At 42.1% G+C, this 25872-nt stretch overlaps 1 protein-coding gene across 2 annotated transcripts in view; it reads left to right on the top strand.

The window, feature by feature from the left end:
* Positions 1-25872, top strand: part of CCBE1 (collagen and calcium binding EGF domains 1) — a 184854-nt gene that overhangs the window by 57183 nt on the left and 101799 nt on the right. The gene's annotated exons all lie outside the window — the stretch shown is intronic.

Below are 25872 nucleotides of genomic sequence, written 5' to 3'. Positions count from 1 at the left end.
AGATTCAACCTTTGTAACCCTGTCCTGCAGTGAAATTATGTAGTAATACTTTCAAATGAGCACATATTGTAGAGCTTTATAGGCCTAAAAATCTCAAAAGCCTGTGTGGTAAAGTGCCCCAGGACAGAAGTTAGTGAGAGTCAAAGGCCAACGCTGTGTGACACAGTCCATGATTTAAACCTGCCTGAAGAAACCTCTAAAGAAGCATGACATAAAGGTTTTTCTGTTTGAGGCTTTTCATTCCACCTGTTGCCCTATGACCCACCTCCAACGAAACAGAGACGAGCTCTTCCCTTCCTGGCAACTGGTACTTTTCTCTGTTCAAAATGAAGTCACTTTTCTTATATTTCTATTTTTTTTCCATTTTACCAAGCTAAGTATCGAGATATAAGGAGCATTAGCCTAAGAGGAATGCAGTTCCTTTATTTCTTGTGTACGTGTAGGTATATTATACAGGATGATGCTCAAGAAAAAGATCAGCCATTTACTTTATCAAATGTTCCTTAACCATAGGTTAAACCAGACTACACAAACCTTTCCAAATATTTTAGATTATAATATTTAAATTGGGATGCATGGAATCTGAAGGTCTAATAATAAACCTGCCCTTTTGTCTAAATGGGTATGTAATCGGCACACATCTAACTTCATTGTTTAACAGCATATGCCCACATTTATTTGGCTACAATTATACCATTTTTTTCCAATTAAAATTTAGTTTCAGAATTCCCAGTGAGTATTCCAGGCAACAAAAAATAAATAAAGGAAGAAAGCAAAATAATCACCTACACATTTTAACATAAATCTTTAACATTCCATGTTCAATGCAAATGAAATTCCCTCGGCATAATGCACATGTTTAACTCAAATGAACAACCCCAGAAGTAGAGTTTCTCTAACATATGGTCTCTGGAGATCTGCCCGGTTACATGATGCTGACTCTCCTTGCTTCTAGCTGTCAAATCCCATTATACATATTTACATATCCACAATCCTATTTTTCCATGTAATCAATGGCAGTAGCTGCCCCACTGACTGTAAGTGGGAGGGAAGGTGGTCTGCATGAGTGGTAATGGGAGGTGTACACAGGACAGTCTTTTTGCAAATAAAAGGCCTTATTCTGCCACACTTACTCACACTGAGCAGTCCCTTACTCTTTGACTGTCCCAGGGATTTCAGCACATTTTATTTATTGTGGTCACAACAAATAAATAAAATGTAAACAACAAAACCAAAAAATACACATGTCTAAGAGAAAATTTCAGGGAAGCGCAAGAGGGGAAAAAAGGTGGTCACAATGGGCCAGTACTGGACAGAGGGCACAACATATGCATGGCTGGTGGGCTTGTGTCAGAAGATTATTTTGTACAGGCCAAACTAAAGCCCCAAGTTGAGTTTGTCAAAATGGGCTTTCACAATTTTGTGTAACTCACATCCATACAGTGTGGCACTCTCACCTGGATCTACAAAAGGACTTAAACATAGTATGTGGAGTTGGGTGTGCCCAGAGCATGCCTACTGGATTGAACCCCATAGTCAACATAGGCGTCACCCTGCCTCTCTCTTGCTGGTTTGAGGATTGCGCTGGAGTTTAGATGTGAGGTAGGCAGCTGTAGGTCTACTTTAGGCAGCAGTATCCATGCCCAGAGAGGCAGAAACATAGGGTGCTAATGGGACTTCTACAGTGAAAATTTAGGCACCAAGTGACTTTAGGTGGCATCTGAGCAGGGGTTTTGTGGATTGCAGTGGTGCGAAAAACTAGCACTTAAGCAACTAAATCTGGGTTTTATGTGCCTAAGTCCCTTTATGGATCTGGATTTCCATTCCCTCCTAGTGATGGTTGAGCTGCAGATAGAGGTTGATAAACCTGCTACAGTCTTGTCTAACAGAAGTGGGTCAGGCAGTCACAGCTCATGCTTTAAAATCCAGAGGTCCTGGGTTGGGTCCCCATTCCTGATGACCCATACTGGGATTTATTACTACTGCAAAATCTGTCTTGAGCACAGGCCCATGGAGAACATCCAAGCATGTTATTCCTCCCAGGAACAAGACTAAGCTGTGTGAGATTTGGAGTGGCCAGCTCGGACAGTTATGTGCTAAAATCCTCTCACTGTGTTCCATAACCCACAGCCTATCCCCAAATGAACCTCTTTATGGCATTACTCTGGAGGACTCAGTGGTTAAATAGGAAATCAGAGTGGAGTATAACAACGGTGCTGCACTGGGACAGCTGTCTTTCTGCATATGCATGAATTTTGTTCCAGCTACTGTACTAAAGTATTAGTTGAACCACAGTGTGGTTCGGTTTGGTTGATTAAAAGTGTTATGCAAGTGTCACAGACCTGGTACAGCCCCCCGGCTGGACACTCGCCAAAGGGGGTGGTGTTTGGACTAGAGCTGGGTGAATTATTTTTTTGTTTGTTTGTTTTTTTGTTCAGACAGCCAGGGCCATAGCCATGGGTGGGCCTGCCTGGGCCTTAGCTCCCACTCAAATCTGAGCCTGTGTGAATGCCAAGTTTAAGTATATTTATATATATTTAACAACAAACAGGCTTGTTTGTTTATTTATTTATTTATTTATTTTATTAAGCCATGCATCCTGAAGGTGGGTACTCAGGTTTTGGATGTTGCCCATCCACCATAAGTTGGAGCCCACCCACATTTCCATTCCTAGTTATGCTACTGTGGAGAGCAAACTGAAAACTCAGGAAAAAAATATTAGGGTCAGTTACAAAAACCTTCAGAATTTGTCAACAGATCAGAAAAGTCCATTTCGTTGTAGTCCGCATCAGAAAACTCTGCGTGTGTGTCCATGTGCCCTAGTGGGCACTTGCTTGGGATGTGGGAGACCCAGGTTTGAAACCCTACTCTGGAGGAGGGTCTTGTCCCCTCCTCTGTGCCCCCGCCCGTGATCAGCCTAACCACCAGGCTATAGGCTGTTCTGGGGTGGGTGCCTCTCATTCTCTCCCATTGAAGCTCCCCTTTGTATATATACCTAAATATGCACTGGGCCAAGTAGAAGAAGTGAGACTGACTCTCTAGCCTGGTGATGAAGGGACTTTCCTGGTCAGTAGGAAGTGTGGATTCATATCTTCTCTCTGACTGACTTAGAGGGGGGATTTGACTCCACATCTCCAACCTCCCCAGTGCGTGCCTTCATCAGCAGGCTGGGGACCCAGTGAATAGTTAAATATGTATAAAAATGGAACAACTTCAATAGGAGAAACTGAGAGTAGACTAGCCAAAAGCTTGATGGTTAGGGCACTCACCGGACAGAGAGAGAACCTGAGTTCAACTCCCTGCTTCAGAGTGGGAATTCAAATGTGTGTTTTCTACATATCAACCTTTTGCCCTGGGGCCAGAGTACCTGCCTATCTCATGTCCATACTCTCTCTTTTTTTACTTTTCTGAAGCTGATCAGAACAAATTGGGTCAAATTCAATAATAGTTTCCACATGATGGAAACTACATTTTTTTGTTGAATAAACTATTCATCTGAAAAAATTCTCTCAGCACTGGTTTGGAGCCATGTGCTTCTAAATGCTCCAGGGTCCAGTCACAGGTATTGGCATCTTTGACACAATTCCTGGGCACACACCTGTCTCTCTGTCTGGTACCACTTGTAGGGAATAGACTGCCCTCAGCCCACAGGACCAGTACTGACTCCTCAAACACTTGGTCCACAGACTTTCACCCCCCATGAGTACTCTATGGTTTAGCCTTTCAGGGACGTGATAGTTGAAGCAAGCAATGCACAGACTTGCAGAGGAATTTCTAAACCAATCACACTTTCCTCACAGACAAATCACATGAGAGACACAAATCTAGGCAAAATAATAAACAGTTGTACACGGTTTCTTCACTCAAAGTCCTCACCGCTCTTGAACATTCTTTGGGTTTTAGTCAGTGCCTTTCACGGGTCCTGGGTCCCCTTCTGGACCCCACTCCTCCAGCTCAGTTTCTCTTCCTGGTTACGGCTCTGACTAATCTATCTTGTGACTCATGCTTCTAGCTCCCCTTTGCTTATTCAGGTCTGGTAGTCAAAAGGTGAGCATGGACCTTTTTAAGAGCAGCTCTTAACACCCTTTTTTCCCCCTTCTGTTTTGCTGGAGGTTTTCCACTGCTCCAACCCCACCCCCTGCAGACAACCTGGGGAGCCGTCCCATTGGTCTAAGGTGCTTCTACCTGAATGAAAGATCATTCAGGTGAATGACCCTTCCTTTTTTCTGTAGCACCTACCTAGCCCAGGTTGGGGATTGTACATGACACAAACCATGTTAGCAAATTGCTTATTCAGTACACACTGAGGCATTCAACAATAGAGCAATTTTGTAAAATCAACCAGAATTCATAACTTTTAAATAGACAAATTTCCCAAATTGTCACAGCAAGGATCATGTTTATCCCTTTTATCAAATGGCATCTTGTCTATTCTCCATTCTCCAGAGTGGAGGGATGCACTAGGTATAAGTTTAACCAGAATTCGCATGACAACTTAGCTATTTTGCTACTATTTTTGGATGTAGAATGTTTCTTTGTACAGCTGTGATATGGTACCAGCAATAAATCATTAAAAAAGTAGGGAAAAGTCCAACAAAAGTGGGCCTTCTTTAAAATTACAAAAGTTAAAGTGTTTTGAAATTAAACTCGCCAGTGACACATTATTATAAATTACCCCCACCAAAGGTTGGTTTGTTATCATATCGTATGAGATTGAGAATAACTTTTATAAATACTTAGCTGGCCACAAGGAATGCATGGCTAGGCCAACATATGGTATATATCGTTTAGGAGTAAAGAATGTTTACTACTTTATTTGAAGACAATTTGTTATAGGATGTCATAACAGCCTCTTTAAGCATGCAGTAAATTAAAACAAAGTTTGATGTATAAGGGTTGAAAAAAAGCACACAAGGATATTGTGACATTCCCCAGGTGTTATCTGGGCTGGTGATCTGCTAGGTCACTCAAATCCTTGACTCTGGGAGCCAGTCTTACCCTGCTCTGCTGTGAAAACCCCCACTCCTGGGCTGTTCACGCACAGCCTCTAGCATGTAAGGTGCTTGGATTGTGCAACCAAATGACACTAGCCAATATCTCTGATCCCAGACACAACCTAGAAACCTCCATCTTGCAGTGTCCAGTTATGCTCACTGAATGCTACAAGCTTATATGCTGTGACGGATCCAGACCAGTGAGGTACAGGAGTCTGGTAGAAAGCAAATATACTGGCCACTGGATAAACAGTTTTATGTTCCCTGAGTGACCAGAGCAGGGGCTGCCCTAGAGTAATCAGGAACCTGCTAGAACCAATTAAGACAGGCAAGCTAATCAAGACACCTGGAGCCAATTAAGAACTTTCTAGAATCGATTATGGCAGGCAGGCTAATCTGGACATCTGGTTTAAAAAGGACCCCCCCTCAGTTAGTAGGAGGGCATGCAAGGAGTGAAGGTATGCTGCTGGAGGACTGAGGAGTACAAGTGTGATCAGGCTTCAGCAGGAAGATCCTACAGTGAGGATAAAGAAGGTGCCGGGGGGAGGCGATGGGGAAGTAGCCCAGGGAGTTGTAGCTGTCACGCAGCTGATACAGGGAACATTGTAGACAGCTGCTATCCACAGGGCCCTGGGCTGGAACCCCATGCAGAGGGTGGACCCGGGTTCCCGCCATCTCCCTAACTCCTTATCAGACACAGGAGGAGTTGTCCTGGTCTCTGAGAAACACCAGAAGGGAAGCCCTAAATTGGAAAGGGATCTGGCCTGTCCCCGACCCACTAGGTGGGGCACAGAGACTGCGGGGATTGTTCTCTGTTCCCCCCCATGCTGGCCAGTAATGAGGTTAGCTGAGTGGACAGCAGGTTTGAGCCACTAGCAAAAGTGGCCAAACTGAGGGCTGCTGTGAACCTCTGTGGCAAGCAAATCCACCAATAAGCGCAGGACCCACCAGGGCAGAGGAGGAACTTTGTCACAATGCATTCATCAGTTTAACAAAGAAATAGATACATACCAGGCTTGTTATCCCAAGGGGAGTCTCTGACACGCTTCAAACCAAATGCACTGCTTCAGGTAGAATAAACAAATAGATTTATTAACTATAAAGATAGATTTTAAATTTATAAGTCAAAGCATAACAAGGCGGATTTGGTCAAATGAAATAAAAGTAAAACACATTCTAAGCTGATTTTAACACTTTCAGTGCCCTTACAAACTTAGATGCTTCTCACCACAGGTTGGCTGGTTGCCCTTCAGCCAGGCTCCCTCTTTGATCAGCGCTTCAGTTGCTTGGTGGTGATGTCTGTAGATGGAGGCAGAAGAGAGAGGAAGAGCATGGCAAACGTCTCTCCCTTTTATCCTGTTCTTTCTTCCCTCTTGGCTTTGCCGCCCGCCTTCAGAGTCAGCTGAGCATTACCTCATCGCAGTCCGAAACTGACCAAAGGAAGGGGGATGACTCACTCGGGAGTCCAACAGATCCTTTGTTATTGCCTAGGCCGGTGTCCTTTGTTCCTGTGAGGCTGGGCTGGATTTGTCTCATACATGCCCTGATGAGGTGTGAACTGCCCCTATGCTTTTGGGGAGTTTTTGCCTGGGCTTGCTTTAAGCCATGAGGACACGTTTTCAGCCTCATAACTATATACGTGAAATTACAACCTATAAAATTACTATAACATTACTATAACAACAATTACTATAACATTACCATAACAATGCTCAGTACATCATGAGCCTTCTGAAAACACCCAACATGACAAACTTTGCATTGGATATCGCACAATCATATTCTAAGGAAGAACATGGGGGTGTAGGGTGTTCCCACGAGGTGTAGAACGTGACAGATATATTTTTCATTAACAAGAAAGTACTTCATATGCAGAGTGTATTTTTGACATATGACAAAGTTCTTTGGTGTAAATCTAGAGTGACCATACTATAGTTACACCAGTGAAACTGGGTACAGAATTTGACTCTCAGTATCTCTTTTCACAGCATTAACAGACCCCCAGCTACAGCTAAGTGGATGTTAATGTTGTTGCCTCCATTAGAGTTACTCTTGGACCAGATTCTCTGCTGTCCTGCACCTTTGTGGTCAGTTATATCAATGCAAAGTGGGTAAATCACTTTCATGCTGATTTACTTGTGCTTTACCTTGCATGTAATTGACTGTATGAGGTGTAATTGACTGTATGAGGTGTAGGGCAATGGGGAATCTGGCTCATCACTGTTATTTGGTATTATGAAACATTTATATAGTATGAGCTCCAAGAGACCTGAGTCATGTTGGGATCCCACTCTGCTAGGTACTGTATAAAAAGTAGTGCATTGTTGTTATTAAATGATAGTTCTTGTACCTAATAGCTTATTTTTCATCACCATATGACTATTTTGCAATGTATGGGTGCATCCTGAAGTCCTTGCACAGCCTTTAGTCAGGCAAAACTCCTATTGAGTAAGGACTGAACCCTGTGTAAATTATGATACCCAGCAGTTGTTACCTGTTAAAGATAAAGTATCCCACCAAGATATCTATAAAAATCTTCAGGATTAAAATTAGGAGAACACTGCAGGCCTGATTGTGGCTGCACAAGGTGGGGAAGGAAAGCTCCCTGTATGTTCTTGTGTTGGGGCATGTAACAGGCTGGCAGGGTTTGCCTGAAACCTCACCCTGTTGGCAGGTGTTCTTTCTGTTGAGAAAGGGATGAGGAGATTCTATTGGCTTTCTAGAGAGAGGATCTAGGCTGTGGGCTGAGTAGTCTGAGGGAGGAACAGCCAGTCTTGAAGAGAAGGTGTGAGCTGAACGTTATCATCGTACTGTAATTTTTGTTGCTCAGAATTTGAAACTACAGGAAGGGAGTAAGTTCAGACTGTATAAATACAGTCTACACATGATGTAGAGGTGGCTGGGCAAAGTGCCTAGGTGCTCGTTATGATCACAGTACTTGCATGCAAAGACTGCCCAAGTCAAACACTTACCCAGGTACTAGGCTCCAAAAGTGGGTGGTGAGGGTTAGGAGTGTCGCCCTGTTTCCCACTCCTGCCCACACCAGCCAGGAGAAGGGTGCAAGGGGAAAGGAGAGTGTAAAACATAAGAGGGTGTTGCAGGGATATTGTGGCCCAAAGCCCTCCTATCACCGTCAGAGGCACTGGGCTTCTTGAGTCTGTGTGTGCCTTTACAGCAGTCTAGCCCCATATTTTGCACTGAGCAGTTGAGTACCTCAGGACCTTTCCAAGCTTAAGCAGAGGGTAGCTAACATAAGAACTACAGCTGAGACCTTTTGACTTAACCCCAGAAGGGCAATAAACAATAAAATTACTGAACCGGTCAGTATATGGGGGGGGGGAAAAAAAAGAGACAGAGAAGAAATCATCCTGTAATTTAATCTTTGTAAATCTAAAACCAGAGTTGGCTTACTCAAATATAGTACAGGCATATCAGGAAAAACTCAGAAACAGATATTATGTTTCACATGGTGTTATTGAGTCTGCTCAAAAGATTTAGTAAATTGAGTGCATCCCAGGGAAGGGTGTAGTGCACTTCAAATTAGATGTTCTGTAAAAGGTGTCTTGTGTCATTTCAGTGTGGCCAGGATTTTCAAAGATAGCTAGTAATTTTGCCTTGATTTTTGAGTACCTACTTTGTGTCATTGAAATGGGCCTGATTGTTAGAGGTTGGGTGCTGAGCCCTTACTGAAATCTAGGCCACTTTAAGGTGTAGCAAATTGGATACCCAAGTTCACTAATCTTGGTTAAAAGACATAAAGGACCAAATGCTGGTGTTATGTCCATGAAAGGTCAGATTGCCTACATGAATGGCCAAGTAAACTAAAGGTGAAATTCTGCACTGGGATCCACTGAACTTAATTGGAAAATGAATATCAGAGGGCAGAATCTACTTCTAATCAGAGTATAGTCCAAAGGAGAGCAGAGATTTAAATTCATGACAATTTGGGATGGGGAAAAAGGGGAGGGGGAAAATTTTGTCTCAATTTAAAAAAAAAAAAAAAAAAAGATGCCCAAACATTCCTGATGAATAATGCTGAGCAAATAAGCTGTCCAAAAAATCAGAAAATAATTGTTTTGGATTGAAATGAAAATAACATTTTTCAAAAAACGGTGTGAACAAAAAAAGTTAAAAAAAATATCTGGGGTTGAGTGAAAAGTTTGGGGGGCTTTGTGTGTGGGGGGGTTTGTTTTGTTTTGTTTTTTTTTACAAAATTGAAATTTTTGTTTCATTTCTGACTATTTTAAAATGTTTTTGATTTTTAATAAAATTAAAGGAAAGTTTGAAATGAAAAGTCAATTTGAACCAACAAATTAAGTTTTGTTTCAAAACATTTAGGTTTTCTTGGATTTTTTCTTTTTTTTGGTTTTTTAGTGTCTCCTGCTCTCTCTCCCTCCCCCCCCCCCCCCCCAACTAAAACAATTTGGCAAAACAGACATAATTTGGTAAAACATTTTGCTATTGCCGATGCTGCATTTTTTGCTGGGGAAAAAAGTTGTGGTCCCAATCCAGCAGAGCACTTAAGCATATGCTTCACATCATTGCGACTGCTCACGTGCTTAAAGTTCAGCGCATGCTGAAGCACATGCCTAGGCCTAAATGCCAATTTGATGGGGATGGGCAGAATCTAGAATTGTGTGCCAAAGTTTGAAAAAAGCCTTTGGAGTTCCTTAAGAATCGCTAGCTATTTATGTTGCATGGTACAAGTCATATAATTGAGTCAGACTTAAAGAGCACTTTTAATCTCCCAAGGAATTTGTCTATCTGTTTAGTTCCTATACAGTGGCCAGTACTGCAGTATATGAGAGCCTTCATTCTAATGATAGGCAGTGAAATGATCCCTGCTTAAATGGAATGTCTTCAGGTGGATGAAGTGAATATGTATTTGTGTGTGGATGTCTCATGTTGACTCTACATCTCACAGGTACCTCTGCCATGAGCCATGGGCAGGTTGCATGATTAATCTATCCCAATGCACATTGTGTGCCCCTTTCTAAGTCCAAGTCTGCCAACCACATGATGAGCTCAACACACCTGTGCAAACTCCTAGATGACTGCACTAATATTGAAAACAGCATCTTCTAATAACTGGAAATTGATTTTAATCAGGACAAAGAGTCCACTTGGATAGCCTGACTCTCCAGATACTGTTCAGAACTAAATAACCGATGAATAATCTGTTCTCTTTATATACAGATTTTTTTCCAGTTCCACTGTCATCCTGTTTTTAAATGTTTGATCTTTATGGACATTTGAAGCACATGTATAATTTGCAAGTTGACAATCTGTTTTAGTTTCCTAATTATTTTCAGATGCTTGAAAATGAAATACATTTAAAATCATAAGTTTTCAAAGAAAGAAACACAGTGCTTCAAAGTGGGAGAACACCCCGAGGTATGATTAAAAGTATTGGATTAAGTAATGCAGGCTGTCATTCTTTTACTCCCTTTTATTATTCTTGGCTTATTTAAAAGATCTTCATCCAGATTTGTCTTTTACAAATTCATACTAGAAGTGGATTATGCAGTTAAGACAAAACAGATACATCTTCTCATTTTCTGATGTTCATTTTTTCTAATCTTCCAATGTTATTCTAGGGCTATGGTTTATTTTACTCTGAATAGTTAAGTCAATTTAAATGGCCAGAGTGTAGCATAATTCAGGGAGGCGATTTAAAATGATTTGAGTCGGGTGTGTGCTAAAAGCAACGTCGGAATTGTCTGTGGAGGATTGAAAGGTTTTCATTGATAAATGATTGTGATACCAGCTGGCAGATTGCTGAATACAAGGAGGCTAGCATGGGATGTGGAATCTGTGCTGCGGAGAACAATTAGGAAAGTCCCTGCCTTGACTATGACAGTGTTGCTGCCCCTCACAATTTTATCATAAATCTTATGGTATCTGGTGCTTTTCTTAAAGCCCCAGCTCCTGGAGTCATGCTGTTATGAGACATCTCAGCTTTCATTTAAAAAAAAAGGGGGGGGGGGGTTTCTAGCCCTGATGGTTGCAGTGAGGGGTTCGAAAAATGTGAACCATAAAGGCTCAAACATCAGGTGGTAAATAAAAAGAACCCTACATTTATTCATTTAAAAACCTCATGATTTTTAAGGCAACCTCATGTTTCTTGATGGGCCTGACTCATGATTTTTGAATTCTTGTGGTTGGGAATACTGTTCTTGAATCCTGGCTGGGATGATTTAGTTGGGGATTGGTCCTGCTTTGAGCAGGGGGTTGGACTAGATGACTTCCTGAGGTCCCTTCCAACCCTGATATTCTATGATTCTATGGGTATAGTGCTTTGGGACTGATCTAGCACCCATTGAAGTCAATGGGAGCCTTCCCATTGGCTTCAAATGCATTGCTTCAGGATAGGGTTGCCAGGCGTCCGGTTTTCGACTGGAACCCTGGCAGCTCTGGTCGATGGCGCAGTGGGGGCCTAGGGTTAAGGCAGGCTTTCTGCCTGCCCTAGCTCCACATGGCTCCCTGAAATGGCTGCCAGGTCTCTGCAGCCCTTAGACACGTGGGAGGCCAGGGAGGCTCTATGTGCTTCCCCCACCCAGAGGGCCGGCTTCGCAGCTCCCATTGGCTGGGAATTGCGAGCAATGGGAGCTGCGAGGGCTGCTCCTGTGGGCGCAAGGGAAGTGTGAGCAGCCTCCCTGGCTGCCCATGCATCCAGGGGCTGCAGGGACCTGGTAGCCACTTTCTGGGAGCCATGGTAAGTGCTGCCAGGCCCCTGCACCCTGAACCCCCTTCCGCATCCCAACCCCCTGGCCCGGCCCGGAGTCCCCTCCCACACCCAAACTCCCTCACGGAGCCCGCACCCTCCCCAACACCCTGCCCCAGCTGCCTCCTTCACCCCAAACCCCTCATCCCCGGTCCCACCCCAGAGCGCACACCCCCAGCTGGAGCCTTCACCCCCCTCCCCATGCTCCAGCCCTCTGCCTCAGCCCAGAGCCCTCTCCTGCACCCTGAACCCCTCATTTCTGGCCCCACCCAGAGCCCACACCCCCAGCCAGAGCCCTCATCCCTCCCACGCCCCAACTCCCTGCCCCAGCCCGGTGAAAGTGAGTGAGGGAGAGAGCAAGCGACGAAGGGAGGGGGGATGGAGCGAGCAGGTGTGGGGCCCTGGAGAAGGGCAGGACAGGGATGGGGCAGAGGTGTTCCGTTTTGTGCAATTTGAAAGTTGGTAAGCCTACCTCAGGACCCAGTGAATAGCAGAGAGATGTGTGCTTGTGAGGGCAGAGGGATTTCTCAGTTCCGATTCCAGCTTATACATGGGCTACCTTTGGTGGTCTTGGGCAAACTTTCTACCTCAGTTTTACCATCTCTAAAATGGAGGGGATAATACCTGCCTCTCAGAAGTGGTGTGAACATTAAATTGGTTAGGGCAAAGTCCTGCTGTTCGCTCCTCTCCTGAGAAGCTGCAGTGCTAAAGCAGCCCAGGGGAAGCATCCTGCGAATTGTGTAGAAAAGGGGCAGGCAGCAAGTCTTCCGGGAGCACTGTGGGGTGATGTTGTCCAGCATCCTAACCTGTTGACGTGCTTCCCCATTGCCTGTTGCTGGAAACTGGCAGATGCCTTGAGGATAGTGTTGGGGGCTTGCCCATACTCCAGACTCATTTGGTCTTCAGAGTAACAGCCGTGTTAGTCTGTATTCGCAAAAAGAAAAGGAGGACTCGTGGCACCTTAGAGACCAACCAATTTATTTGAGCATGAGCTTTCGTGAGCTACAGCTCACTTCATCAGATGCATACCGTGGAAACAAGTCTGCTGCAGTTTCCACGGTATGCATCCGATGAAGTGAGCTGTAGCTCACGAAAGCTCATACTCAAATAAATTGTCTAGTCTCTAAGGTGCCACAAGTCCTCCTTTTCATTTGGTCTTGCTGCTTTGGTGTCTGGAGAGCTTCTGCCTGCACTAGCCCCTCATGCCTAGTGAGCAATTAAGGCAGGATGCTGCCTGGGTTCTGTGCATGCATGCTAGGGGTGTGAACAGGCCTCTGTGACCTTGGATAAATGACCAAAATTAAACCCACATGAGGAAATTCAAAGTGCTGGTTGACAGTCTCTACATCCTGCTGTGATCTTGAGCCTCGTTAAACTTGTTGAATTCAGCTTGCTTAAATAGTAGTACATACTAGTAATCCTGGGTCATCCCATAAACTCTATAAAGCTAGTATGCAGCAAAGAGGGGACTGGATATCTCAGAAGATTTATAAATGGGCTCTTGATACTTTAGGTCAAATTTAGCCCTGGTCAGTTGTGGATGAAAAATCACTTTTCTCTCTAGCTGTTCATTGGGCTACTGTCCATGAAATAATTTGTAGTCTCACTAGATTCTGGAAGAACAGCTTCCATATCGGCACCAAAAAATCACCATTGCAACTGGCCACCAAATTTTCAGACTGGCACCTCAGGTGTGCCCACAAAATTTGCACTGACACCCTTCACACAGAACCACACATTTGTGCCTTCAAAACAGGTCGTGGAAATCTGAATTTTAAAAAACGGAATATTCACAGAAGTTAATTTGTATGTAACAACTTATCTTGCATGTGCAAATGCTTATTTATGAACAAATGGGAGAGCTGCGTGCACTGGGTATGCAAACAACTGTGATGGGTACAGCATGAGTCACCACTAACCTTTGTGAATTTGCCTTAAAGGATGCATTGCCAGTAGACCATACTCCATTCCTTATGGGAGTGAGGAAAGCTAAATCAACAACCATTCTTTTTCCTAGCTTGGCATAAATATTGCCATTTTTTCAGCAAGGTACAGTAAAAGGAATCTCATGTGGGTGGAACTGCAGATATTCGTTATACATTTGAATGTTTGTATGCTTTCTAGAAGACTAGGATTCTGAAGCCAGATCATGCAGTGAGTTGGAGAAGCTTTCTGCTTTTTTTCAGTATTCGCATTAAAGCCAAGAATGATCATCCCCAGCCCCAGTGCTGCAGATTTCTGAAGTGTTATTAGCCTTTTTAATTTCAAACTTTTGACTAGCCTCCAAAAATTGAAATGATTCTAAAACCTTTCTATCATATGTATCATATTAGCACAGGTTTTATTTTTGATATTCAATCAAATAAAGAGAACCAGCCCATGTTCAGCAAGGTTTATTTGAAAAAAACAGAAACTAAGCTTTTGTGATTTGTGCTGTTGGCATGAATTCAGTGTTGAACCCACCCATTACACATGTTGTCAAAACCCTCACAAAATTCCAAATGTGTCTGGTTTTAGTTTTACAAAAGAAGGCTTTTGTTTTGTAGCTTCGTTCCACTGCAAGATAAAGGCTGAGACAAGAAGCAGCATTTTTAACCTGGAGAGGCTTTTTAATTTGCCTTGTGCATTTTTTATTGTGTTGGCACATCCCTGTGCCTGTGTTTATTTAGAGCCTCTAAGCAAACATTTCTTTTGTCCTCTGATGTTATCTTCATTTAGTTCCTCTTCTTCTCTCTGAGGTAGTACATTTCCCCACTGCATCTTCTCCTCCAGTCAGGAGGCTCAAAGGGCCTCTGTTGAGGCCACTGGCAAACCATACTATTCCACTAATGGGCCACCAGAGGGAAGCACTGTAAGAGTGATGGAGTGTTTTGTCCTCTTGGAGAAAGAACAGGAATTTTGCAATACACTAAGAAGAGCAGAGGTCCCGAGTAGAGCTGTGCAAATAGTTAAATTGTTTTGTTCGGTGGCTGAACCAAAAAAAATTTAAAACTTATTTTTTAGTTGAACGAAACATTTAGTTTGACCCGAAATAATTTTTTTTAAAATTTTTAAAAATAAAATGGAAGTTAAAATTTTGAGGCATTGAAACTTTTCATTTTGAAAATGTCAAAGAAAAAAGCTTTAGCTTTTTTTGGAATTTTTTCTTCAGCTAAAACAGCCTGGAGAATTTCACATGAATTCATTAAATGTTTTGGTCAACTCGAAAATGCATTTCTTGGTGAAAAAAGCTTAATCTGAAAACTTTCACCTAGCTATAGTCCTGAAGCTACTCTGTCAAGTCTTGCTCTCCCATACTTCCCTGTGCAATCATGAAAAGATGAGGATCTCAAGTGTGTGTGTGCGCACACGTGTTTGTTTAGAGTGAATGAGGATTGTAGTCTTCTGCTTTGTTGCCAGGATTTTATCATATATTTTACAGTCATTTATTATTAATATCCTTTTTTAAAATGTGAGACTAATGTGGCAATATCTGGAAAACACTGGAAACTACTGTTCATGCAGACACTTTCATTTGTTCAGTTAGTGATGTAAAGGTCCATTTATATCTCTCCACCACTAAGAGGAGCAAAGCATATTCAACAGCCAACATGTCAAGCTTAGGAAAAAGAAAAGGCTTTGGACTCGCTGAAGGAGGTCTGTGTCATTTAAATTCTCTGTATATCACAAAGTGCAGAAAGCATTCAATTGTTCTGCCTCGTGACAGAAATTTAAAGACCTCAGATGCCCTATGATATAACTCAAGAAAAACCAACACTGAGCTGGTCCACACAGCATATTAACTAAAAACTGTATTTCACCATCTGGTAAATTTATACCATTCATTCTTTTTTTGCCATCTTCAGATTTACTATTGCAAAAACTGCACAGATCATCATGTTTATACCATATATTATGTGTAGCTAATTCTTCCATATTCTGGACAAATAGCCATGGAAATAATAAGGCAATGGGCTACATCAGCCACCACAAGTGAAAATGTCAGCATCTGTCCAGAGACACTCTTGGCAGGCAAAAGGTATCACTTTTTTTCTGATTATGGTGCTTGAAGGTTCCTGAGCTCTTCCCCAAGGCTCTCCTCCCCCCAGCCTCCTTTTGTTCTGTGCATGCAACAGTTCTATTCTATTCCTTATTCTGCACCCATCAATATTATATCTGAGGAATTTTTTAACAGCAGGAATTTTAGAGGTCCTGCAGGCCAAATTTAGGCTGCTAGGTAAGAGTTTATAGTCCAGGACCTCCATGGTAGCATTCTCTGAAATGCTTCCAGTTCCATGTGCATGGCCAGTTAGATGGGCAGAACTGCTGGGTCTCAATGCATGGATGAGATGATGGTGTTCAGAGGAGGGATTCAGGTTTATTAGAAACTAAGGAAGGATGGGTCCCACCTAAAACAAAATGGAAGCAGATTGCTGGTATGTAAGATTAAATAGGTCATAGAGAAGTTTTTAAACTAAGGGCTGGGGGAAAGCCGACAGGTTGGGAGGACACAGTGTTCAGACAGAGACATCCCTTAGGGGAGGATCTATGAACAGGGATTCTCTATATCAGTGGTTCTCAAACTTTTGTATTGGTGACCCCTTTCACACAGCAAGCCTGTGAGTGCAATCTTCCTTATAAATTAAAAAAAACTTTAAAAAATATTTAACACTATTATAAATGCTGAAGGCGAAGCAGGGTTTGGGGTGGAGGCTGACAGCTCTCAACTCCCCAAGTAATAACCTTGTGACTCCCTGAGGGTTCATGACCCCCAATTTGAGAACCCCTGCTCTATATCCTAGTAAAGAGAAGATAGAATTTGACAAAGTACACATAGGAACTGAAGAGAAACAGTCAAATGAAAAATAGTCCCATTCAATTACATCCCATGAAGGCAGACAACTAAATATTGACAAATTTTATAAGTACTTGTATACAAATACTAGAAGTCTAAATACTAAGATGGGTGAACTTGAGTGTCTGGTGTTAAATGAGGATTTAGATTTCATAGGTATTTCAGAAACTTGGTGGAATGATGACAGTCAGTGAGACACGGTAATACCAGGATACAAAATACAGAGGAATGACAGAGAAGGTCATGCTGGTGACGGAGTCAAATATAATAATCTTAAATGAATCAAACTGTACCATAGAACTTCTGTGGAAAGAAATTCCCTGCTTGAATAACAAGATTCTAGCAGCAGGAATATACTACCGACCACCTGGCCTGAATAGTGACAGTATTTGTGTAAAGATCAGGGAGATTAGAGAGGCTACAAAATCAGAAAATTCAATAATAATGGGGGATTTCAACTATCCCCATATTCACTGGAAACATGTATTCTCAGGATGGGATACAGAGAAAATTTCTAGACATCATTAATGACTGTTTCTTGGAGCAGCTAGTCCTGGAACCCACAAGGGGAGAGGTAATTCTTGATTTAGTCCTAAATAGATTACAGGATCTGGTCCAAGAGGGGAATATAACTAAACCGCTCGGTAATAACAACCATAATGTAATTAAATTTAATATCCTTGTAAGGGGGAAAATACAAAAGAAACCCACCACAGAGGCATTTAACTTCAAAAAGAGAAACAACACAAAAATGAGGAAGCTAGTCACATGGAAATGAAAAGGAATAGACACAAGACTGAAATGCCTGCAAGCTGCATGGAAACTATTTAAAACCACCATAATAGAGACTCAAACTAAATGTATACCCAAAATTAAAAAAACCCAATAAGAGGACCAAAAAAAATGCCACTATAGCTAAACAATAGAATAAAAGAAGCGGTTAAAGACAAAAAGAGATCCCTTAAAAATTGGAAGTCAAATCCTACTGAGGAAAATGGAAAGTGTAAAAGTATAATTAGGCCAAAAGAGTTTGAAGAGCAACTAGCAAAAGGCACAAAAACTAACAGCAAAATTTTTTTTAGTACCTCAGAAGCAGGAAGCCAGCCAAACAGTCAGTGGAGTGATCGAGGAGCTAAAGGAGCAATCAAGGAAGACAAGGCCATTGTGGAGAAGCTAAATGAGTTATTTGCATCAGTCCTTACTGTAGAGGATGTGAAGGAGATTCCCACACCAGAGCTGTTCCTCTTTAGGTGACAAATCTGATGAACGGTGGCAGATTGAGGTCAACAGAGATGGTTTTGGAAGAAATAGATAAATTAAATAGCAGTATGTCACCAGGACCAGCTAGTATTCACCCAAGAGTTCTGAAGGAGCTCAAATACAAAATTGAAGAACTGCTAACTGTGGAGTGTAACCTATTGCTTAAATCAGCCTTTGTGCCAGATGCGTGGAGGATAGCTAAGCTAATGCTGATTTTTTTCAAAAGGCTCCAGGGGTGATCTTGGCAATTACAATGAGTCTAACTTCAGTACCAGGCAAATTAGTTGAAACTATAAGTAAAGAACAGAATTACCAGACACACAGAGAAACATAAGTTGCGTAAGAGTTAACAAGACTTTTGTAGCGGGAAATCATGGATCACCAATCTGCTAGAATTCTTTTGAGGGTGTCAACAATCATCTGGCAAGGGTTAGCCATTTGATGTAGTACACTTGGACTTTCAGAAAGCCTTTAGACAGGGTTCCACACTAAATGCTCCTAAGCAAAGTAGGCAGTCATGGGATAAGAGAGAAGGTCCTCTCACACATCAGTGACTGGTTAAAAGACAAGAAATAAATTATAGGAATAAATGGTCAGTTTTCACAGTGGAAAGAGGTAAATAGTGGGGTCCCCCAAGAATCTGTACTGGGATGAGTGCTGTTCAACATATTCATAAATTATCTGGACAAGGGGGTAAACAGTGAGGTGGTATAGTAAGTTTGCAGATGATACAAAATTATTCAAGATAGTTAAGTCCAAAGCAGACTGAAAAAAGTTACAAAGGGCTCTCACAAAACTAGGTGATTGGCAACAAAACAGCAGGTGAAATTCAATGTTGATAAATCTTAAAGTAATGCACAGTGAAAACATAATCCCAACTATACATACAAAAGGATGGGGTCTAAATTACCACACATACTCTAAGATCTCTTTCTTGAGTGGTTAGTTCTTTGAAAACATCTGCTTCACGTGCAATGGTAGTCAAAAAAAAAAAAAAGCTAACAAAATGTTAGGAACCATTAGGAAAGGGATAGATAATAAAACAGAAAATATATTACCAATATATAAATCCGTGGTTCACCCACACCTTGAATACTGCATGCAGTTCTGCTCACCCCATCTCAAGAAAGATAGATTAGAACTAGAAAAGGTTCAGAAAAGGGCAACAAAAATTATTAGGGGTATGAAACAGCTTCCATATGAGGAGAGATTAGAAAGACTGAGACTATCCCAGTTCTGTTCATTTTAGAAAAGAGACAATAAGAAGGGATATGATAGAGGTCTATAAAAACATGAATGGTGTGGAGATAGCAAATGAGGGAGTGTTATTTACCACTTCATAAAACACCAGAACCAGGGGTCACTCTGACATTAGAAGGCAGAAGGTTTAAAACAAACATAAGGAAGTACTACTTCACACAGTCAATCTGTGGAAGTTTGTTGCTGGGAGATATTTTGAAGACCAAAAATATAACTGGCTTCAAAAAGAATTTGCTAAGTTCATGGAGGACTTTGTGACTTGGCCAGAGGGCTGAGCCACACAAGACCTGGAGTCAGAGGCAAGCAGGAAGAACTGGGACCAAAGATACTGGCAACTTTATGCTTGGTCGCAAGGGGGCACTCCACGGGAGAGAGTGCCCCACCACAGAGAGAAGCTCCCCATAGTTTACTGCGAGGTAGCTAAGCAAGGTCAACATTATATCCCTTGCCCATGGCTGACCTTGCCTAATTCGTCTTAGTAAAACTACAATGCCTTATTCTCCACTAAGATTTTACAGTGGGATAGGTAATGTGTGTTAGTTATCCTATGGTAAAAACACACTCTCTTGTCACAATGAAGACAAAGTAATGGTGTTTTCATTCCCTGTCCTAAGCCACAATACATGTTATAGAATGCTTTTCTCCTTTACTAAACAGGATCTGAAACCAAACAAAACACAAAACCAATCAAATCCACAAGGGAAGCCACTGTCAAATATTATGGTAATGTGGAGACTTTAACCACAATAAAGTTAGGAAATGTAAAGTTATTGCAACTGAAACATGGCCGCATTGCACATAGATGGAGGCAGTAAAATTAACACCATATACAGTTATCAAAAAAGGCTACACATGCATAAAGGTGCTTAACTTGTGGTAGCTGTGGGAACCATAATGTTGCATACATGTTTTGATTTGATAAAGTGGAACAGCTTCTTTGATTGCTGTACATAATGCACTTTTCAAAAACTACCTGAATATGTCTGTCAGTGGTTCCCAAACTGGGGTTCACAAACCCCTGGGGGTTCGCAAAATGTTACAGGGGGTTCTCAGGGAAAAAATGCCCTAATGGAGGACAGAGCTATCCCTAGGGATCCCAGGCAGCACTGGGCCAGCAGCCTGGAGCCCCTGGACTTCCAAGAGCTAAGCAGATCAAAGCAAGTATATCTATCACACTGAAAAGATTTAAACTTCAAGACTCCTTATAAGAAATGGAAAGGAAGGTGGATATTTTTTGCTGTTTTTAAAATTAAATAGGCAGCTAGTATTGTTTTTAAAATTATGAAGAACAACTTTAAGCTCTGTTTTAACAGGCGTCGTTTGCCTGGACTGCTCAAGACCTGAATGCTTGTGTAGGAGGAACTCTCTGAGTTGGCTTCTTAAATCCCTTCATGCTGTTTCACATCTGATACTCCTTGTTGAAACATAGGAGCCTTGTCTTATAACAGGCTTATTCAAAGTGATACAAGCTATGAAAGTGAGATCTTGGAAGAGTGTTGCTGTTTTCATAATGTAATAAAAATACTGTAATGATTAATAATAAAGAGCATGCAATAAGCATGTCATAAAAACAAATTTTGTATTTCCAAGATCACTGCTTTTATAATTTATACTCAGGTAAAGGAGAAAATCCCTGGAAATATTCATTTTTAGGAGGGGTTCGCGAGACTTGAGATTTCAGTGAAAGGGGTTCACAGGTTGTTAAAGTTTGGGAACCACTGGTCTATGTGGAGACTCCTTCCCTGTTTCTTGGGTAGATAAGGCACGTTTTGTAATTATTCCTTTTTATATTCTTAAAATTTATTTGGTAAAAGTAATTAAAATACAAAACCCTCTACTATAAAATCTTCATCTTTAATTCTTTATGGGTCTCTAGTCTGATTTCTGGGCCAAAGATCTTTTATTAAAATATACATGCTATTAAATAGAAGATTTTTTCATTTTTACATAAATGATTTCATTTTTAAAGAGCCTAAGAAAACGTGCCTGAAAATATTACAGGTGTATCCATTTCAGTCCAGAAAAAACAACAAATTATAATTGCAGAGAGAGATTTATGCTCACAAATGCTTGTTTTCACACACAAAAATCTAATTCTGCAAGTAGTGGAGGTTATTTCCACTGAGATAGCAACTGTGTGTTTCATCAGTCTGTAAACTGCTGTGTCCCTCTGAAATCTCTTTCAAATTGCTTTGGGGATATCTGGTAGTTGGATGGCTATGTAGTGGCAGAGGACCAGATTCTCAACCCTGTTCTGGCTGCTCTACACTGCTCCAGTGGTGCAGTCTATTTCTAAAGGTGGCCATCCACCCATCTCTGTCAAAAAAAACCTCCTCTCTTGTCATTTATTGTTTATACAGTGCCCGAAGTGTGCATGGAACTGTACTGACAAATGCACGAGAAAAAGAAAGAGCTGAGGACAAGCAACACATGACACGTGTAGTCACATTGCTTAATGCACTACTGGAAGGCACTCAGATATTATGATAAGTGCAGTGTAAGAACCTACACAGAATAGAATAACATCAGTCCTGAAATGTGACAGGCCAAGCGATGAGTGCATTGCCCATAGCTACCATGTACCTTTGCTCTGCTTTCACCAAGTTTACTTTTTGAACTGGAAAGGGATCGCTCAGCTAACTTGTTAGCCACCCAAGTACTTTTGGCCAAATTACCAGATAATGATTCTCCAATTAAATTATCTAAATAAAAGGAAGCATTCAATAAATTATGCCTGTCACATAGATGGGAGATGGATGGGCAGATTAAGTGTTCCATGTTTCCTGATGTGTCTTACGGGTGATTTGAGAGGAGACACAGAATTTCCCTTCCTAACAGACTGACTACTGATGAGTTCAGCAGCTGTTGCTAGTTATGTCACCTTCACCCTGTCAATGTTGCTGCCACATTACCAAGCTGTGTGTTTTAGGGAGCTTTAGATGCTTAAAATCCAGGTGCTAAAACTTCCTCAGTGCCCTAGTTCCCATGGAAGATTTATGTCTGTTCTGTTGTTGTTTATTTTGGCCATCAATATCTGGCTTTCTTATGCTTATTTTAAATAGTAGGGATACTCCCTGTGCCCTTTATTTTAGTTCTTGAGAGCTTTTCCTGAGTCCTGCTACTGACTAATACCTGCCTAACTAGTGGGTTAATATCTTTGACAGCTGCCATGCTTTGGCCAGCCTGCCCACCCATGTACCTTGCAAATGCAGTGGTGTGTATTGAGTGTAACTAAATAAGCCCATGGAAATACCTAGATAGCAAGTTTCAGAGTAGCAGCCGTGTTAGTCTATATTCGCAAAAAGAAAAGGAGTACTAGTGGCACCTTAGAGACTAACCAATTTATTTGAGCATAAGCTTTCGTGAGCTACAGCTTCTAGATAGCAAGTGTCTCACATTTTTTATTGCATAGACTATGGACCAAAGTTTCAGAATAGCTCACGGCCAGATTGGTAAAGGTTCAGCGTCTATATCTGGGCTCAGATTTTCCAGAAAGCTAAGCTTCCATTTAGGCCCCTAAATAAGGGCTAGATTTTATCAGTGTTTTAGCTAGCCTACCTTTTTATTTACACAATGCTGTACTATTATTACTATTAGTCTATTTTCTTTGCTGTTTTTTTTATCCCCCCTCCCCCAACTGTGTTTCCCCTGAATTATCCGCAGTGATGCCTGAATCTTTTTCCTGGCTGGTTGCTGGAGGTGCATTACTTTTCACTTGTTTCCACTGAATTTTATCTGCCATTGTGATGCCCAGTCTGTTAACCTTCTTGGACCCCTTTGAAGTGCCTCAGAATGCTTTGTAGACCTAACTAACCTGAATAATTTGTCGTCCATAGATCTTGCCATCTTTATCATCACTGCCTCTTGAACTGAAGACAGATACTTATTAACAGCTAATACAGATCCCTACCCCGCTTTTAAAGTCTTTGCATGTTGAAAATTGGCAGCTTTTCCCTACTCTGTGTTTCTCTTTTCCAGTTTTTATTCCATGCCAGAACTTTACCTCTTTCCACATCACTACTTAAGTTTCTGTAACAGCTTCTTGTAAGGGACTTTATTAAAGGCCTTTAAAAATCAAATAAATTATAACTACCATTTCTCCTTTATCTACTAGTTTGTTAATTCCCCTAAAGATTTCCAAGAGGCTGAAGAGGCCCTATCACGCAATAGGTTATTAGTACAGCTTCTAGGCCCAGTGAATATTTAAGTGCATAAGCACATTACTCTTTCCCTGGGTTTTCTCCTCTACTTAAATTGCAAGTTCTTTGGGGCAGGGAATCTGTCATCTATATTATAAAGGCACACACATGCCTTTGATGCTGTATGAGTAATAACAGCAATGCTAGATTGCATGCTCTTTCTAATACACTTTTCCAGTTGAACATACTTAAATAATTTAACTGAAATTTCAGTTTGGCGAGGCTATTTGGATAGTAGTTCTGCAAATGGGAGGAAATTGTCTTCCTCTGTGAGATCACCACATATCAGAATTACTTCGTATCTCTCCCGTTTGGCCACAGACAAGTTTGGACTTTTTTGCTTTTTTGGGGGTAAATTTCTAAAACAGGAGTTAAGCCAGCTAGAGCTGGCTTTAGTCTGAATGATTGATGAATATTGGCGTGAAAGTAGCTCTGCTGTGCAATGATTTTATTTCCTAGCTACAGTATAATAAAAACCATTTAAATATAGGTCTATAGTACATGCCTAAAAATAATTATTATGGCTGTGGGCTTAAAAATGAGAGCTGAGTACATGTGTTTGCAACGGAAATATGTAATTGTTTTCCCAAAAAAGATTCCATGCTTCTTCCTGTCTCTCTTTTTTAACATGCATTATTTGGAGTGCAGTGTGGATCATGGAAGCAATTTAAATGCATGGGGCCAGATTCAGCAAAAGTAATAAATAGCAATGTGTAAATCACAGCTACCTGCACTGACTGAGCACCTTTGTTCACAGAAAACATTCACCTTAAGCGACATACACCGTTATGTGCTACCTTCTGCATGATTCTGTTGTGGTACTGGGTGAGGAGAGAGGGCATTTGTGAAGAGACACATGGCGTGGACCTGGGACAACCCTCCTTCCCCAACCCTTGAAATCCTCACCTGACGCTTTCTTGTCATGATCATATCAGATCAGTGGTCCCCAAACTTTTTACCTCACCACCACTTACTCCTGTCCGCTCCCTCCCCCCTCCAAGCTGGGGGCAGGAGCGGGGCCGCAGCTCCGGGAGAGGGGGCCCCAGACAGGGGTAAGGGGGCCTCAGCTTAGGGTGGGGGTGCAGCCAGCAGCAGAGCTCCAGCCGGGTCCAGGGCTGACAGGCGGGGTCAGGAGTGGAGACCTGGGTGTGGGGATGGCAGCCAGGGCCCCAGGCGCAGGGCAGGGAGTAGAGCCCAGGGCCAGGAGCAGAGCTGGGTGGCGCTCCCTCCCCGGGGTGGCTGGCCCAGACCCCAGCCCCAGCTCTGCCACCCTGAATGTTTCTCCTCGCCCCCCTACAGGGTGCACCGCATAGTTTGCAAACCTCTGTATTTGATTGTAAGCTGACAGGAACTCAGGGTCTGAGTTTTCAGAAGTGATCGCTCGCACTTCCTGTTGATGTCTCTAGGAGATACAAGCACTCAGCACTTTTGAAAACCAGCCCAGCTCTAAAAAAAGGAGGACTTGTGGCACCTTAGAGACTAACCAATTTATTTGAGCATGAGCTTTCGTGAGCTACAGCTCCCCCCCCCCCCCCACGTTCTTGTTAAACCCTGGATTTGTGCTGGAAATGGCCCACCTTGATTATCATATACATTGTAAGGAGAGTGATCACTTTAGATAAGCTATTACCAGCAGGAGAGTGGGGTGGGGGGAGAGAAAACCTTTTGTAGTGGTAAACACCCATTTTTTCATGGTTTGTGTGTATAAAAAGATCTTCTGTACTTTCCACAGGATGCATCCGATGAAGTGAGCTGTAGCTCATGAAAGCTCATGCTCAAATAAATTGGTTAGACTCTAAGGTGCCACAAGTCCTCCTTTTCTTTTTGCGAATACAGACTAACACGGCTGCTACTCTGAAACCAGCCCAGCTCTGTTTATATTTGTTATGTAAAACGCCATGCGCATCTCTGGGGGAGGAAGGGAGTTTGGTTCAATGAATGGGACAGCGGGCTAGAGGTATGTTCACACAGTAGCTGGAAGGAATAATCTTGGATCAAGCTAGCAGGCTAAAAATAGCAGGATTGTCGTTGTGGCACATTTGGTGACTTGAGCTACCCACTGGGGTCTCTGTGGCCATGCTGCTATCCTGAGTTAGTTCCATGAGAGCTAGCCCATGTACTGCTACCTGAGCTGGGAATTCTACCTCCCAGCTGCAGTGTAGACGTACCCTTGGACTCGAGACACCTGGGTTCTATCCCTGGCTCAGCCACTGGCCAGCTTGGTGTCACTAGGCAAGTCACTTCACTGTTAAGTGCCTCAGTTTTCCCATGCATAAGATAGGGATAACAATACTGCCTTTGCAAAGCACTTTGAGATGTCTGGATGAAAACTGCCAGGTGAAAGCTAGGTGTTTTGTTATGTAAAAGGAATAAATAATAATAAATTGGTCCATACATTTTTCAGCAACACCGAGCACTCTGTCATTTCAGAGAGCTAAAATACCTTGTCAAATAAAGAGCAGAAATGCAGCCAAGCAGTCTTCAAAGGTACCATGTAATCCCCCGGGGGGAGATCTGCTTTTGTGAACAATTCTCAGAAGACAGCGGGGCGATTTTTACAAACAGGTCCTTGTAAACTTGGAGGTGTATGTTGAAGCCTGA

Source organism: Lepidochelys kempii, chromosome 5 (assembly GCF_965140265.1).
Source record: "Lepidochelys kempii isolate rLepKem1 chromosome 5, rLepKem1.hap2, whole genome shotgun sequence".
Taxonomy (NCBI): domain Eukaryota; kingdom Metazoa; phylum Chordata; order Testudines; family Cheloniidae; genus Lepidochelys; species Lepidochelys kempii.
The sequence above is the reverse complement of the archived record's forward strand: the minus strand, read 5'-3'. Positions and strand labels throughout refer to the sequence as shown.